Raw genomic sequence first — 16,769 nt, forward strand, 5'->3', positions numbered from 1 at the left:
CTCTTGCATGTCTTATGTTTCGATAGTATAGCTGAGAGTTAAATATAAAGCTGATCCAAATCTCACTATCTCATTCTCCAGAAAAAAAAAAAAGTACTTTTTGAGTGTATATTGCTTTTATAATTTATAATGCTAATAACCTTTTAATTTGTTAGCACTCACTATACTAGGAAAACTTTTTTTTTTTTGAAAAATATTAGTGACGAGTCCAAGAATAATAGGATTATCCGTGGGGATTGAATAATTTCAATTTTCAAATCCATGTTCATGAAAATATTTATAAGAGTTATTTACATTAACATAATGAATATGTGGGAAAAATTCATTATGGTGAGTAAAGGTAGTTCCCTTATTAAATCTCCGATTGTATATTTTATGGGGATTCTTGTACCTAACTGATTACTAGAGCACTAATTTAGTTTTCTAATCCCACTATCTTCATCCATGCATAAAGTTTTTCTGAATCATCTTGAGTTTTTTATTATCAACAAAGTCTGCATCCTAAGACCCCTTCTTCCCTACCTTTAATCCATACTGAGGTTTCCCCATTTAGTTCTGCATAAGGTAGTTAGTCATCTGGACATTAGCAGAAATTCCTCAGTTTTAAAATTATTTGCTAAATGAACCAGGGATCAGTAAGGAGGTGGTGAGAGGTGAGACTAAAAATAAATCTAAAATTTTATTTTGGAATTTGAGGACCAGGAACTTCTGAGGGGCAAATACATATCTTAACATAATTATACACATCTATACTGACAACACAGTACATAATTCTCCAGAATCCATATTTGTTTTGAAATGATCATTTTATATTAGATATATTCAGCAATCATTCTTCCAAATGCTCACCATCTCTCATATAATTCTTCTTTTTCATTATTATTTCCCTAAACTATTTACCCCTTGATTATGATGTTTTTTGTACAATAGAACAATTATTTCTAAAGATTTTCCTAAAATATATTTAAAGAGCATGGTTTTTGTTTTTTTGAGATCACAGAAAGAAAAATATGATATAAGATATATAGAGAAAACAAAATATAAACATTAAGGTTAGATTGAGGAGAAGCTCAATTAGCAGTTAGAAACTTTTTAAGGAGGTCTCATAGGATATGACCTCCACATGCCTCTTCATGGAAAACAATGCAGGATTTAGAGAACCTCTCTACTTCCATGGTTGTGTTTATTAGGCCAAATTATGAAACTAGCAACATTTGTTTTTTGAGTTTTCTATGGGACTACTCATCATTCCTCATCCCTATGGTGATATAATTCCTTATTTTTCACACTATTAAATCCTGACCTCAGAAAGCACGTGGCAAACTTAATTCACAAATAATGGGCGAATAATAAATAATGTTTGAAGGAATATTTATAAACTGTTTATGAATCGTAAGGCTCTTAGGCATTGTCTAGCATATGAGGTGATTTTGAGGGATGTGAGGTTTCTAACATTTCCCTTTAAAATAACATGACATAGATGACAACCTGTTGTAATTATGCATTAGGCATATATTTTCAACACACAGAATAAAAAAGAGTAGTAAGATAGAAAATAAATAAGCTGGGTTTCCAAATCACCTTAGATTTTAAGAAATTCAGTTCTCTTTAGGACTAAATGGTCCTGATCAGCAAAATATGATTCCTTAATCTCTACTTACTTTGAAATTTGTTTAGATTTTTCCTGCTTTTAAAATTCTAAGTTTGTGGGCTATTATCCAAGCATTAGAGATTTAGACTGCAAAACAGACGATTAACATTGCTGACATCAATATAAATGATATATTAAGGCACCAATATAAACGATATACTAAAAGATAACAAAATAAGAACACTTAATTTAATTGACCATTGACCTGGGGCAAGAGTAGAGCTTTACATATAAAAGTATTGATAATTTAATTTGTTTATGATTAGATAAAAATTTCAAACCGTAAAGAAACTGTGAACTTTCAAATTCTGGGAGTCATTTTATATCATGATACTTTGTATCTTATAATAAAATACCCTACTATTTTACCCTTTTTTACTTTTCTGCAAAAAACACAATTTTAAACTATAATTTATCTCTTTATTTCGTTGTTATCTGTTTTTCCAGCTCTGTATGAGTTTCACTAAAGGAGAGGATTAGGGCTTATTCTTCACTGTATCCCCTGTACCTAAAACAAAATCTAGCATGTAGCATTTAATATCTGCTGGGTGAGTATTACAAAAGTGGAAACATGGGAAAATATTGAGTTTAATTATTGAAAGCTTACAAGTTTTGAAAATTATTATGACATATATCAGAAATTAGCAAATTTAAAGTGGAAAGCTTATTTTCATTCAAGTTGTTTTTTCATTAATATGAAATCTGTAAACATCACATACTCTTTATAAGTTGCAACTACTAGGTTAAAGAAAAAGAAGAAGAAGACACCTATTGGGTTCACAGAGAACCCATTTAAGTTTATCTGTCTCCATAAATATGATCAGAATAAATTTTGTTAGGTAAAACAAATGTGGTTATGTCACTAATAGGAAGATCACATTTTTATCATCTCTGGCAGCTACATACTGTGTGTACTAAAGTTTTAATGTAAGACTTAGTCTCAGTTTTTGTTTATTTGCTTGTTTGTTTTTCAGGAATTGGTTTGACACTCCTGTTTTTCTTAACTCACCAGGCTCAGGCAACTACAATATTCAAATATGATAATTTGTTAGAAAGATAAGAAAGGCTATACAAAATATATTTGAAAATGTTCATATTAAAATAAACCAAATGTATTTTTTTCACATATTCAAAAATAAACCAAAAATATAACAAAACTTTTTGAAATGTTCAGTTTAACAGAAATAATATCAGTAGATCTGGGGGCCAGAAGGTGCTGAAACACTTGCCTTTAATGGCAACTCTTTACAGTATTATTTTGCAGCTGGGCTTCGTATTTGTACTTTCCATCTAATGTCTCCTTAACTTCTTTGGAAAAGTTAGAGAGCATTGCGTTTAATCACCTTTATCAATCAAGGCACAATAAATATTTTAAAAATTAAAAGGGATATATAAGACTATTATTTGTACTATTTTTTAAAGACTTTTCTATTTATTGCTAGTTAAACCATGTATTAGCTCACATGTTTAGAATATTTTGTCAGTTGATTCCCATGCTCATTGTTCTTTTGAGAAAGAATCACTGAAGTAGACAAGTATTACAAATATTTGTTTCTCTTTTCTTTTTCTTCTCCTCCTTTTCCTCCTTCCACTTCATCTTTTTCATTATCTGATAATCTATCAGTTATTTTAAATTAGTAACCATTCGTGCATACATATATAACATTATATTTCTTATAAGATATATAACACATTATACATATTAGAGATTACATATCTTAAACACCTACAGTTGTGATGTGATTAAAGCAAGGTCTTGTAAGTTATCTTCTAGACCTAGAATTCTGTAATTCTCTAAATATATACCTGGATCTTTTTTAGCATTTGATAAAATTAAAATATGCAAATCATTGTTACTTTTTATTGTTTTTATTTGTTTACTTTTTAAACTAAGACATTCATAACTAAGTATATGTCAGGCACTATTCTAAGCAGAGTATTTATATTAGTTAATCCTCATAACAACTATTCCCCCCCCATTTTATTGAGATATAATTGACATGTAACTTTCTGTAAATTTAAGGTGTATAGCCTATTTATTTGATATACTTACACATTGCAAAATGATCACCACCACAGCTAACACTTGAATCACATCACATAATTATCCACTTTTTTTGTGTGTGTGGTGAGAATATTTAAGATTATTCTCTTTGCACTTTTTAAGTATATAATACGGTATTATTAACTGTAATCACTATACTGTCATTAGATCCCCAGAACTATTCAACTTGTAACTGGGAGTTTTTTTCTTTAACAAACATCTCTACTTTTCTCCCACTCCTATTCCTTGTTAATCACCATTCTATAGTCTCTGTGTCTCTGAGTTCAGCTTTTAACTTCTTTTAATGTTTTCTCAGCTTTATTGAAATATAATAGACAATTAGTTGCTCATATTTACATTGTACAATTCAATTAGTTTTTTTTTCCTTCTAGTTGGCATACAATAATATATTAATTTCAATTGCATAGCATAATGATCTGAGATCAATATAACTCACAAAGTGATCATCCCACTAAACCTAGCACCCCTCTTCTGCCTTACATATGTATTACAACATTATTACCCATTTTCCTTATGCTACACTTTATATCTCCATGGCTATTTTGTATCTATCTATTTGTACTTAATCTCTTTATCTTTTTTCACCATCCCTCCTAACTCCCCCAACCCTTCTCATGGTCTAGTAGCCCTCAAAATATTCTCTCTCTATATGTTTGTTTCCATTTTTGTTGATTTTGTTCTTTAGATTCCACATGTACATAAAGTGATGTGGTATTTTTCTTTCTCTATCCGACTTACTTTATTTAGTGAAATCCCCTCTAGGTCCATCAATGCAATATATTTTTACATCCTCTTCCTTTCAGTCTGTATGTCTTAATTTGAAGTGAGTCTGTTATAGGCAACATCTGTAGGGGTCTTGTTTTCTTATCCATTCAGCTACCTATCTTGTGATCAGAGCACTTAATTCTTCTCCATTTGAGGTACTTGATAAATATACAGTTATTACCATTCATTATTCAAGTTTTTGAAACATGGTTATTCTTCTCAAAGAAATCCCTCCCACAATTCCTGTAATATTGGCTTGGTGTTGATAAATTCCTTTAGCTTACTTTTGTCTGGGAAGCTCTTTATCCGTCCTTTGACTCTATATTATAGTTTTACTGGATATTCTTGGTTGTAGATTCTGGGTTTTCAACACTTTGAATATTTTGTGCCAAGCCTTCTGTCCTGCAAAGTTTCTTTTGAGAAATTGGCTGCCAGTCTTATGGGAGCTCCCTTGTAGGTAACTAATTACTTTTCTCTTGCTGTTTTTAAGGTTCTCTTTTTGTATTTGACTTTTGGTATTTTAATTATGATGTGTCTTGGTGTGGGCCTTTTTGGGTTCCTGGTTTCGGAGACTCTTAGAGCTTCCTCAGGTTATATGTCTATTTCCTTCACCTGGTTAGGGAAGTTTTCCAGCATTATTTCTTCAAATACATATTCAACTTCTTGTTCTCCCTCTTCAGGTACTCCAGTGACACAGATGTTGTTACCCTTAATTTTTGTGCCATAGGCTCCTTAAATTATTATTATATTTTATAATTTTGGTTACTTTTTTTTTTTTTTTTGCCATTCTGATTAAATGTCCTTGGCTTCTCCACACTCTATATAGTGTTTTAATCCTCCTCTTCTTCTACTCTGTTGATTCCCTCTAATATACTCTTCATTTTAGATAATGTATTCTTCATTTGAAGATTTTTTAAATAAATTCCATTTAAATTTTTGTTTTTTTAATCTCTGTTAAAGTTCTCACTGAGTTCATCTACATTTCCTTTAATTAAATGAGCATCTTTATAATCAGTGTTTTGAGCACTGCATCTGCTAAATTGCTTGACTCCATTATTCTTTCACTTATGTTCTGTTCTTTCATATGGTTTCTGCTCCTTTGTCTTCCCATTTTGGCTGCCTTTCCATGTCTGTTTCTGTGTACTAATCAAAGCTCCTAAATCTCCCAGTTTTATTAGCATGTTTTTGTGTAGTAGGTGTCCAGTGGCACAGTCCTGAGAAGTTCATCTGCAGGCTAAGTTTAGCTCCAGCCTGTGCCCCTCTGGGGCCACCTGTTAAGATTCAGCAAGCAAACCACAAATACTGTGTTTATAGCTGCCTCAAGAAGCTACTCCAGAAACTGAGGTCAGTTGCCACGAGCCTGAGTCTTGGCACTATTCAGTGAGGAGCACCATACTTGCTGAGTAAGTTGGGGGAAGCAGAGTTTCAGAGACTCCTCTGGGAAGAGCGCCTTTATTATCCAGTTTGATGACCTCAGTTATGGTGGCAACTGAGTCCACTAACTGGGAGTGGGGAGGGCTCAATAGAGGAACAATAGATATCGCCAGCACTTCTGCCTGGGAGAAAGCCTTACCTCTGTCCCTTGCTCTGACGACTCCTGTAAGACTTTGCTGCCCTCTGAGGAGCCGACACTGCGCTGGTACTCAGAGCGAGCAGGTATGCAAAAGTCTGCTTGGACACAGACTCTTTAAGAGGAATCTGCAGCTGATGACTGCCTCTGCTGCAGCCTCTGTGCCGCTCAGCCACTGGGAACTAAGCAGACTCCAGTCTTTGCCCCTCTTACCTTTCACCATGGCAGGGTGATTTCTTTTTCTTCTCCCTAGTTGTAGCGCTTCTGTTCCTCTAGACCCTTAGGCAGTTCTGCTTGCTGTTTGCCTCCATGTTTCCATCACACCTTTGATGTAGTCACAAGAGGAGACTATCATCTACGCCATTTTGCATCGGGCTCCTGAGTTCAGCTTTTTTAAATTCCATATATAAGTGATGCATATAGTATTTATCTTCCTCTGTCTTATTTTACTTTTTGCATAACAATACTTTATGTAGATTTATTACCATCCCATTTTACATGAAGAGTAAACTAAGTTACAGAGATAAAGACTATAGTCAGGGAAAAAGAATAAAGACATTTTACTAATAAAATTATATTAATAATCACAACAAAATTGTCTCAAAATAACATTAATCATTCATTTTTTTTCTTTTTCTTTTTTTTTTTTTTTAGGCAAGGCAACCCTTGGTTGACCTCACAGATTGCAAGGACTTTACCAGCTTACAATCCCTTATTTTTTATTTCTTATGCCTATAGCACCTGGTCTTCCTAGGTGGTCTCCCATCCAAGTACTAATCAGGCCCAACCCTGCTTAGCTTCTGAGATCAGACAGCATCAGGCTTGTTCAGGGTGACATGGCCATAGATCATTCAATATTAACACATTTTTTTCTTCTCATACTACAAGGGGAAACAATTAAGCCAAAGATGATATTACTATTCATGCAAAATTGGAATCGAGATAAGGGCTGCTTGATTCATGATGGTTGGCCATCCAGTAATTACAGTATTGAGATCATATAGTCTATGTCTGTGTCTTTGTCTATAGGTCCATCTATCTACCTGTCTGTTCATTCATCTATCTACTTTGGAGGCAGACTATCTGTGTTTAAATATTGAATCTACCAATTTTTACGCATGTAACTTTTTCTGTTTTAAGTTTTTTATTTGCAAAAATATAAAGTAGAGGACAAAGAATTAGGAGGGGAAGAAAAATAAAATTATGTTATGTCTTAAAGCAGTTGTTTTCAATTGGACTTGATCTTTTCCCCCTAGATAACATCTGACAATGACTGGAGACATGTTTGTCACACCTGGGATCTATGCAGGGTGTTTCACTGGCATCCATGGAGTAGAGGCCGGGCATAATACTAAACATTCTACAATTCACAGAACAGTTCTCCACAACAAAGAATTATCTAGTTCTAAATGTCAATAATATGGAGGTTAAGAAACCCTTACTTAAAGGGAGATGCTATGAGGATTTAAAAAAGTTAACACATGTAAGAATTTCTAGTGACAACCTGGAGCCACCTAATAGCAGCTGGTTAGAGCAAATTTTACACATCTCTGCCCAACTTCTATTGAGTGACATTTCATCAGTAGGTTGAAGTCAGCCATACTAACTTTGTGGAGTATTTACACCACAAAAATTGACAAACTACATATCAGAGCCCTCCCCGCTCCACCCCTGATTCCAGAGAACTGGTTGTTAAACATTCACTAGCCACCATTGTCTAGCCACTGCTTAGCATATTGTAACCACTGCATAAATATTCGTTATTATTACAATTATTATTAAACCCTCTCAAATTACCTGGGAAAACCACTCTAGAGTTTAGTCTTCTCTTTTCCCATTGTGTATTAATTATTCAGTTTCTATTTCTCCTTAAAACCTGGTAATAGAATTTTTTGTGCCCCCAGCATCAAGTTTCCAAAAGCTTCCTCTTTTATCTTTCACACTTCAATCACGTAAATTATTGTAGAATGCAAATTTAACCCCGCTACTCCCATGTTTAGTATTATCCAATGCCTTCCTATTCTTTATGTCATGTATCTGAATGCCTTAGTGTAGCTCTGTGGACTCTTTAAGCTCACTGCAGTATGCCTTGCAAGCCACAGATCTTGTATTCCGATATCTATACTGGTATCCATCCTATTACTCTTATTACATTACACTCTCCCTTCTCTCTGTCAGACTAATTTGAACTATTGTTTAAAGTTAGGAAAAACTAACTCTGTTTTTATCTTCTGATCCATAATTATTTTTCTTACGGATGCCTAGACCTTAGCTTTGAAAATTCAAAAGCCAATCATTTGACTCTAATTGCTCTTAGTCATACTTTATCTGAGAAGAGTGAGCACAGAATGTTCCAAATATTTCCCAAATAAAGAGGAAGGTCATAACAGTTAATATATTGGAATATGATTGCTTTGTATGTAGAAATTTGAATATCTTTACATTCTAAATTATATAATGTGAATATCTCTACTATATATTATATGTAATTTATATTATTCAAACTGTCCAGTACACTCCAGAAGCCAAATAAGTGTTAAGTATAATTTGTATAAGTTGGCATAGAAAGAAAAATACTGGACAGTTTGTTCACATGAAGATCAGGATTATTTGGAACAACTATAATTTAAACCCCGGCATTATTATAAAATCTAAATATTTACATGCATCAGCTAATATACAATATATTTTGAGCACCATTTAATAGAAAACCAGAAAAGAAACCATGTGCCCCAAGACATAAATATTACGGCTCATGAATTCCCAGCCATATACTTAAGAATAGAAAAATAAAAACAGATTTCAGAAAAGTATTTTCCACAGCACGATTCCACTACTTGAAATTGCTATAATTAAACTAAGTGGAGAAAGCCATGTGCACTATTTCTAGTAAATATATCTTGCTTCTCTTCTGTAGACTATCCTGTGATTTAACCAAGCATATCAAAATCAGAGGCACAATAGAAATTTGTGCCTTGATTGGTAACATAATTGTAAGAACTTAGCATAGTGGTTATCACATGAGAAAGATGCCAAAAAACTGCATTCACACTCAGGAGAGGCTCATGGCTTATACTCTCCGAACATTAGCTGGGCATCATAAATGCAGGGTAGAAAAATAAATATTACATGGTCTCTGCCCTTTAGGATATCACAGGAGAAAAAGAAAAAAAAAAGTCTAATAAACTAATCACAGCACAAATGATATGGTGAGAGTTATTTTAAAAAGTAAAATATGTTTCACTTTAAAAGTATGAAAAGACTTCTTAAACAGAAAATCCTAAATGATAAGGTAAATTATAACAGATTTATACATTTGATTATAGTATTTGTAAAACAATATGGGTAACAAAATCCAACATTTAAAAAGGAAGTGATACTCAATAGCTGATAAAATACATACAGACCATGTCGAACATTTATATAAAAACTATTTTTAAAATTCTCCAAAAATATTAAGAAAAGGAAAAACAACCCAATAAAAACTGAAAGAGAAAAATGAATAGGCAGGTCACAGAAGGAAAAAAATGGCCAAGGAGATATGAAATCAGTGGAAAATAAATTAAAAGCACAATGAGATTACCATGTCACATCCATTAAATTAAAAAAAATGAAACACCTAGAACACCAAGTGTTGGCAAACATGTGGAGCCATTGGAACTTTTATGCACTGTAAGCTGTGTATAATTAGAACACCAATTTGGAGAACAATTTGGCAGTATTTAAAAATTAAAGTAAAAATATTCGTGTCTTAGATCCTAGGAATTTCACTTCTTGGTACATAGTTTACAAAAATATCTCACATACATGTTTAGGAATAGTGGAGCAATATTTTTTGTAACAGCAAAAAAGTTAGAAATGTCCAAAATGTCCAAACCGAATATTGTAATTTTCTTCATGAATATATCCCACAAATATATTGAACACTTTTTCCAAAAAAAACCCAATTGAAGGAAGTACACACACACTTACATACATATATGTGTGTGTGTATATATATATATATATATATAGAGAGAGAGAGAGAGAGAGAGAGAGAGAGAGAGAGAGAGAGAGGGAGAGAGAGAGAGAGAGAGAAGATATTAATGTAAAGTATTAAAACATGCACATAATTTACTAGGGATATACAAATATAGTAAAAATATATGGGTATATATAAGGAAAACAAATACCAATATTAACATAGTAGCTGCCTCTGAGAACAAGGTGACTTCTATTGTGTTAATAATATTTTGTCTCTTACAAAAGGTTGTGAGATCATAGATATCTCATTATTATTTTGGTGTTGTGAATATCAGAAATATTTAATAGTACATGTTAAATGTGAATAATACAGTGGAAGCACTGGAGAAGGAATAATAATCTGTTTATAAAAGTAAAAGACTTCACATAATTTTATTTGGGGCATATATTAAAGCATAAGCAAAAATTTTTCTAGCATAGAAGGGAAGAGGGTTGATAGCAAAGATTTGAAGATGAGAAGAGAGTTAGCTAAGAGTGAGAAACCTGAAAGAATGTGAAATGTGCAGGAATCAATGAATAAAAATTTCATTGGTCCATTTACCAAGAGGCACTGAAACAGGCAACAATAGTTAACAAAGAACCTGGACAAGAAAGTTGAGAATATACTAAAGACGGCATTGAATTTTTAAAACTCAACACTTCATGTATTAAAACTAAGGGTTTTTTTTTGTAATAAAGTTATATTATTATACTTATGATTCAGTCTACATAGGGGATACTGTAGAATAAGAAAAAGCATCTAGCAGAGAGACTTGGTGAGAAAGTTTAGCGTGGAAGTTTTATGGGAAAATATGCAGAAATAAAAAGCTTATATTTTACATTTAACTTCAGGATACTTAGAAACTTTGTATGAGAGAGACTATGAATTTAATGGCACAATTGGCTGCATCTACTGCCATATACTCAATGTACAGTGATGTTATAATTTAGCAATTAACATGATGAACTCCAAAACCAGATTTCCTGGATTTGAATTCCAGCTCTGCAATTTATAGCAGAGTAATCTCAGACACATTACTTAATCTTGGTGCCCTGATTTATTTATCTGTACTGTGAGGATGGTAACATTGTCTACTGTGGGGATTATTAAAAGGATTAAATGAGTTAATGCATATAAAGTGCTGAGAATTTTTTCTAGTCAGTGATAAATCCAAAAACAAAATGAGCTATAAAGTAGGTACCCATCTTTATTTAATATCTACAGAAGACACAGTTCCAAGGATGCTCTTTTCAGAGTGTAGGGAGAGTAGTCCTTCAGCGCTAGCAGCTGAGAACTGCTGGTTCTCTATAGACATTACAGAGTGAGCTTTTCCTAAATTCAAGTGGAGGCTTTTTTACTGGCTAGCTATTAAAAAAAATGAATATCTTGGTTAGATGGTTTGCATTTGTTTTTATTTTGTTTTGCATACTTATTAAGCATTTACTTTGAGTATGAGTCCATTATTTGATTTATTTCTTCCTATGTGTTTTTAATAGACTTTTAATTTTAGAATAATTTAATTTTACATTTTTACAAGAATAAAATTGACCGCCCAATTTATTTTTGCAAAGCTATTGCAAAAAAAGCACAGAGAATTCCCATATACCCGATACTCAATTTCCTTTAATGTTAACATCTTATATTACTGTAAATCAGTTGCTAAAACTTAAAGAACCCAGATTGGTACTATGAACTGAACTCTAGATTTTATTTGGATTTCAATCGTTTTTTCACTAATGTCTTTTTTTCTGTTCCAGCATCCCATTCAGGATACCACAGTGCATTAAGTTGTCATGTTCCCTTTGTCTCCTGTGGTTAAAGACAATTTCTCTTTATTTTTCTTTATTTTTCATGACCTTCACAGTTTTTAGGAGTCACACTATTTACCTTTTTATTTCTGGCTTACTTCACTGAGCATAATGTTTTTAAAGTTCATCCATGTGTCAGAATTTTATTCCTTTTATAGCTGTATAATATTTCACGGTTTTTATATTTCATATTTTGTTTATTCATTAGTCTGTTGACATGGGTTTTTTCCACATTTTGGCTATTGTGAATAATGCTGCATTGAACAGTGGTATATAAGCATTTGTTTTGAGTTTCTGGTTTTAATTTTTAGGGGGTATATCCTTAGAATAGATTTTCTGGGTTATTGAGAATTGTATGAGAGAGAAAGAGAGAGAGAGAGAGAGAGAGAGAGAGAGAGATTATAAGGAATTGGCTCACATTATTGTGGAAGCTCACAAGTCCTAAAGTCCAGGCTAGAAACCCAGACAAAAGTTGATGCTACAATTAAAATTAAAAGGCAGTCTGCTGGTAGAATTTCTTCTTCCTCAGGAGAGGTCAGTCATTTTTCTATTAAGACCTTAAAACTGATTGGATGAAGCTGAGTTATGCAGAATAATGTATTTTACTCAAAATCTATTGATTTAAATGTTAACCCCATGTGAAAAAAATACCTTCACAAACACATCTAGAATAAGGTTTGACCAAATATCTGGGTACCATGGCCTAGTCAAGTTGACATATAAAATTAATCATCACACCCAATAATTCAGCTTTGGGACTATGTAATTACAACTTAACCCATGGAAATTTATTTCAGTACTATAGTTGACTACTCAAATATTTTCTAGGAAATAATACTGCAGTACTTATAGGTGATAGATTGTAAACATTAATTTCAAAAGAAACCTAGTATAGATTTTTATGTAGGCACTTTATACGTGTCGTGTGTGAACTATCTCATTTCATCTATAATTTCTATATAAATCCAATGTATAAAAATGAGAAGATAATCATGCAACATATTTTAATTTGTAGCATTTGGAATGTAGCTAAAATAGTCAATCTTCTGACTTTTAACAATAGACCTACATACAGATAATCGCAATGTGGTACACTCTATTATGCTGTCTAATTGAGGATGAGTTAATTTTTTTTTAATGTGTCATTTTTGTAAGTATTTTTTTAATATTTGTGCTCCAGTGTCATGTTGAAATTTAAAAGAAATTATATGGGCAATTTTTGTCTGCCTATTTATCATGCTACCTCAAATAAATGATTTATGTAGTCAACTTTTATGGTAGAATGAAAACTAAATCAGAGGACTTGGCGTGGATTCTAGGTATAGCTCAGTAATCAAAATATGTGTGACTTTTGAAAAGTGGTTAATCTCTTAGAGCCTGAATATCTTTATTTGTCCAATTATCAAAAAAGATTAGTCTAAATTTTGATAAACATATAAATATCAAATCATTAAAAATATAAATATTTAATATCACTTAAAATGCAATCATAGAAATCAAAGCCTTTATTAGTGCTGTGGTAAATGATACCTTGGTATAGTAATACAATATATTTTATGCTTTTTGTAATTCCCTTCTGTCCCAGAGGCCTTCCCTTATTCAATTTATCATTGCCTGCAAGATGGAATGCCACCCTAGGAAAGCAGAAAAAATATGATTCTGAGTATAAAATTTATGTGCTTTCATGTTGTTATGTCTTGCAATTTTGAGTTTCAATCCCTGAGGGAGTCTGAGTATAAATTATATTCCACAAAATACTGTGGATTTGCAAGAATTCATGAGATAAGAGCCAGGCTTTTACCTTACCCTTACACTATGCTGGATATTCTCCTTTTGCCTCTCCTGATGCATTCTCCATCTTTTCCACCTGCTCTGTGTTTCAGAAGTCTTCACAGTATAGACTGTTTCAGTGATCTTCTTTGACCTCTGGCAGAATACCAAGAGTTGGAGAAGAAAGTACAATCAGATCTCTCTTGCTATCCATCACCATTAGTTTGTTGTGTCCCTTTTCTGAAGTACACAGCTCTTGGATTTTCCATCAGTTACCCTTTCCACAGAGCTACTTGCTCCTATTTGTGAAAGCTATTATTTTCTTGGCTTCTCTGACCTAGAGCTACTAACATTTACCATTGTTCCTAGTACTGGGGAATAACGACATCCTGTATCAGTTGATTCAATCATTTGAAAATAGTCTTTTTATTAAACTCTCCTTAACTGCTCTGTCTGGGTGTACCATTTTTTCCTGTCAGAACATTAGCACGGTCCCAAATGATTTAAAAGGGATCTTATATGGAGGTAGGGGTAAGGTGAAGTGGGTAAAGGAGATCAAATATATGATAGCTGAAGGAAACTGAACTTTGAGTGGTAAACACACACTAGAATATACAAATTATATTGTACATCTGAAAATTATATAATTGTATTAACCAACGTTACACCAATAAACTTCAATTTTTTTAAAAGTTAAAAAATATATATTTATAGACCGTTGTTGGAGTATGGAAGAGAAATGACCAAAGTGTGAGTATATGTTGAAAGACTTTCCTAGAATAAATCTACATCTTGTTTGTGCTGACTTTAATTCCAGCACTCTGGAATTGGCCTCTTTGCTAAATTACCTTCAGAATATTGAACTCTGATCAAACATGAAACATACTGATTAATAGTGTTTCTTGGTAGTTACAGGCGTATGGAATTTAGAGATGGTTTGTAACAGTACTCAGCTTTTTTTTTTTTTTTTTTTTAATCATTGATAACAGTGTGATCAATGGTTTGCACCTGTTCACCATATGATCTCTGAAGTACTTTGCCATTGAGGCTGGTTAGGCAGACTATGTCTACATGACCAGAAGCCCCAGTTGAGTTCCCCTTTTGGGCTCTGGCTCTGAGATATTTCATGCATATTTAATGATCCTGATCTGAGAAGAAAAGTGTGTCCAGTACAGCCCAACATAAGGAGGATAATTGTAGCTCGCACGTGGCTTCTTGGACACCTTACTGTGAGGCAGCTTTCATCTGTGATACATATCCTTACTTTAATGCTGTTGCTATATTGTATTATTTTCCATCAGTAGACTATATACATGTGTAAGTACTTTTATTTTGGGTCATATGAGTCTCTTCTTTAACAATCAAACCTTTCTGATATGGTTAATATAGCCTCAGTTTCTATATATAGCCTGAGGAGTGGGCAAGCTTCATTGCATTTACTGGTATGGTATCTGGCATAGTTCAGAAGTGGAAGAATAGAGATAGTAGCAGGAGCTCTTCAGACAGAGGGTATGAGAAAGCTTCGTTATGTACCAATTTTATCTACCTATGTGTGAGTAACCTTCTGTTTCAAGTGTGACCAAGAAAGGTAAGCATATAGGGTTGGCAACTACTATATCCAGGGCTAGAGAAGCCTGGTAATTGGGAGAAGGAGGTCCCAGCAACACTTCGTGTGGCTCGACTCTATAAGACTTGATGGGGATGGAGGTAACTCAGCAGATGCCAGTGAGTGAGATGACTGCAACTGAGAAATTTACAAGCTCACCTTCCAAGTAGATTATGCCTGTGCCCCAGATCATAGAATCCACTGTGGGGTGAGGAAATCTGTTTTGCATTAATATTTTCATTATTGTTTGGATAACATTTTATTATCATATAAAGTAATAAAATGTATTTTATAAATAAAGTTCATTAATAGAAAAGTTAAGTTGCATTTATAATACCTGAACTTCTAGTCTGAGACTGATAATCATTTTTTCCCTAGGACAGACAGAAAACTTGTAAATTAACAATCTCAAGTGAATCTTATGTAGTAAACCATATTTATTGAATATGTGGTACAAATAGGAACACAATTTTGTTGAAAGTAACATTATAATAAGATAATCACAAATAAATGTATAATTTGGTAGTCAATAAATCTTTTGAATTATAAATATAAGAGCATAGTCCTAAATATCTACTTATATTTATTTATTGCATGGTCAGGCCTAATATTGGAGTGGTGGGCCAATGAAAGTGGTGGACCAATGAAAATGAAAAAGACATTTGCATTAAAATGTGAAAGATCAAAAAGAGATAAATAGGCAAATTTGAGTGTAATAAGACAGGGTGGGGGATGGGGGCAGATTTGAGGATGAAAGAAACAGAGTAAATATTCAGTAAGTTAAAAGAAGGATATTTCCAAATATCCTGCTCTGAAAAATTTCCCTACTGTCGTACCTGTGGCTGAGAATCTCTTTTCTGTATGATGTGTATGTGTGTGTGCACACACATGCACACATGTAAATGTGTGTTTCAAAAGCAACTGCAATAACAATAGGATAACAAGAGTGAAAGGGGTTAATTTTATTTTTAAGACCTTGACTTTAGCTAAAGGTCATAAACAAGTTCCTCTATGGTGAAAAACATAACCAAAATTATAACTAGAAAATAGTAAACTAAATAGCTCATGCTTGTCTAGAGTGGGCAGTTACCAAAACACTCATGTTATTGATTAACTAACCAAGGCTAAGAGTAAGAACAATATCATTTATTATGTGCTACAACTATACAAGGAGGAAGATAATAATATTCTCCCTTCTTTACTGATTGAGAAACTGAATCTAGTAAAATTACCTCTTTAGTATTCATCCAGTTTTAAAAAGTATCAATTTTCCACAGTGAAACCTCTCTCTCTCTCTCTCTCTCATATATATACTATATATAATGTTTATATTTATTGTGCTATGAAGCTCTGAGATAGGACTATTCACTTACTTTTACTGGATAGAGTAAGAAATGAATTTGTGTGGCATCCATATTGTTTCCTGCCAGTGTGCATATTCTACCTCTTCCTTTTGTAAGAGAAACCTGGTTTATGTATTCTTTACTCACAAGCTCAACCCATGTGCCTGAAGGGGAATTGATTAATGGGC

At 33.0% G+C, this 16,769-nt stretch overlaps 1 pseudogene; it reads right to left on the reverse strand.

Moving 5' to 3' along the window:
• Positions 1–6,780: 6,780 nt before the first annotated feature.
• On the reverse strand, positions 6,781–6,899 carry LOC118602458 (annotated as a pseudogene).
• Between the last annotated feature and the right edge of the window lie 9,870 nt (positions 6,900–16,769).

This window comes from Rousettus aegyptiacus, unplaced genomic scaffold, assembly GCF_014176215.1.
Source record: "Rousettus aegyptiacus isolate mRouAeg1 unplaced genomic scaffold, mRouAeg1.p scaffold_m13_p_4, whole genome shotgun sequence".
NCBI lineage: Eukaryota > Metazoa > Chordata > Mammalia > Chiroptera > Pteropodidae > Rousettus > Rousettus aegyptiacus.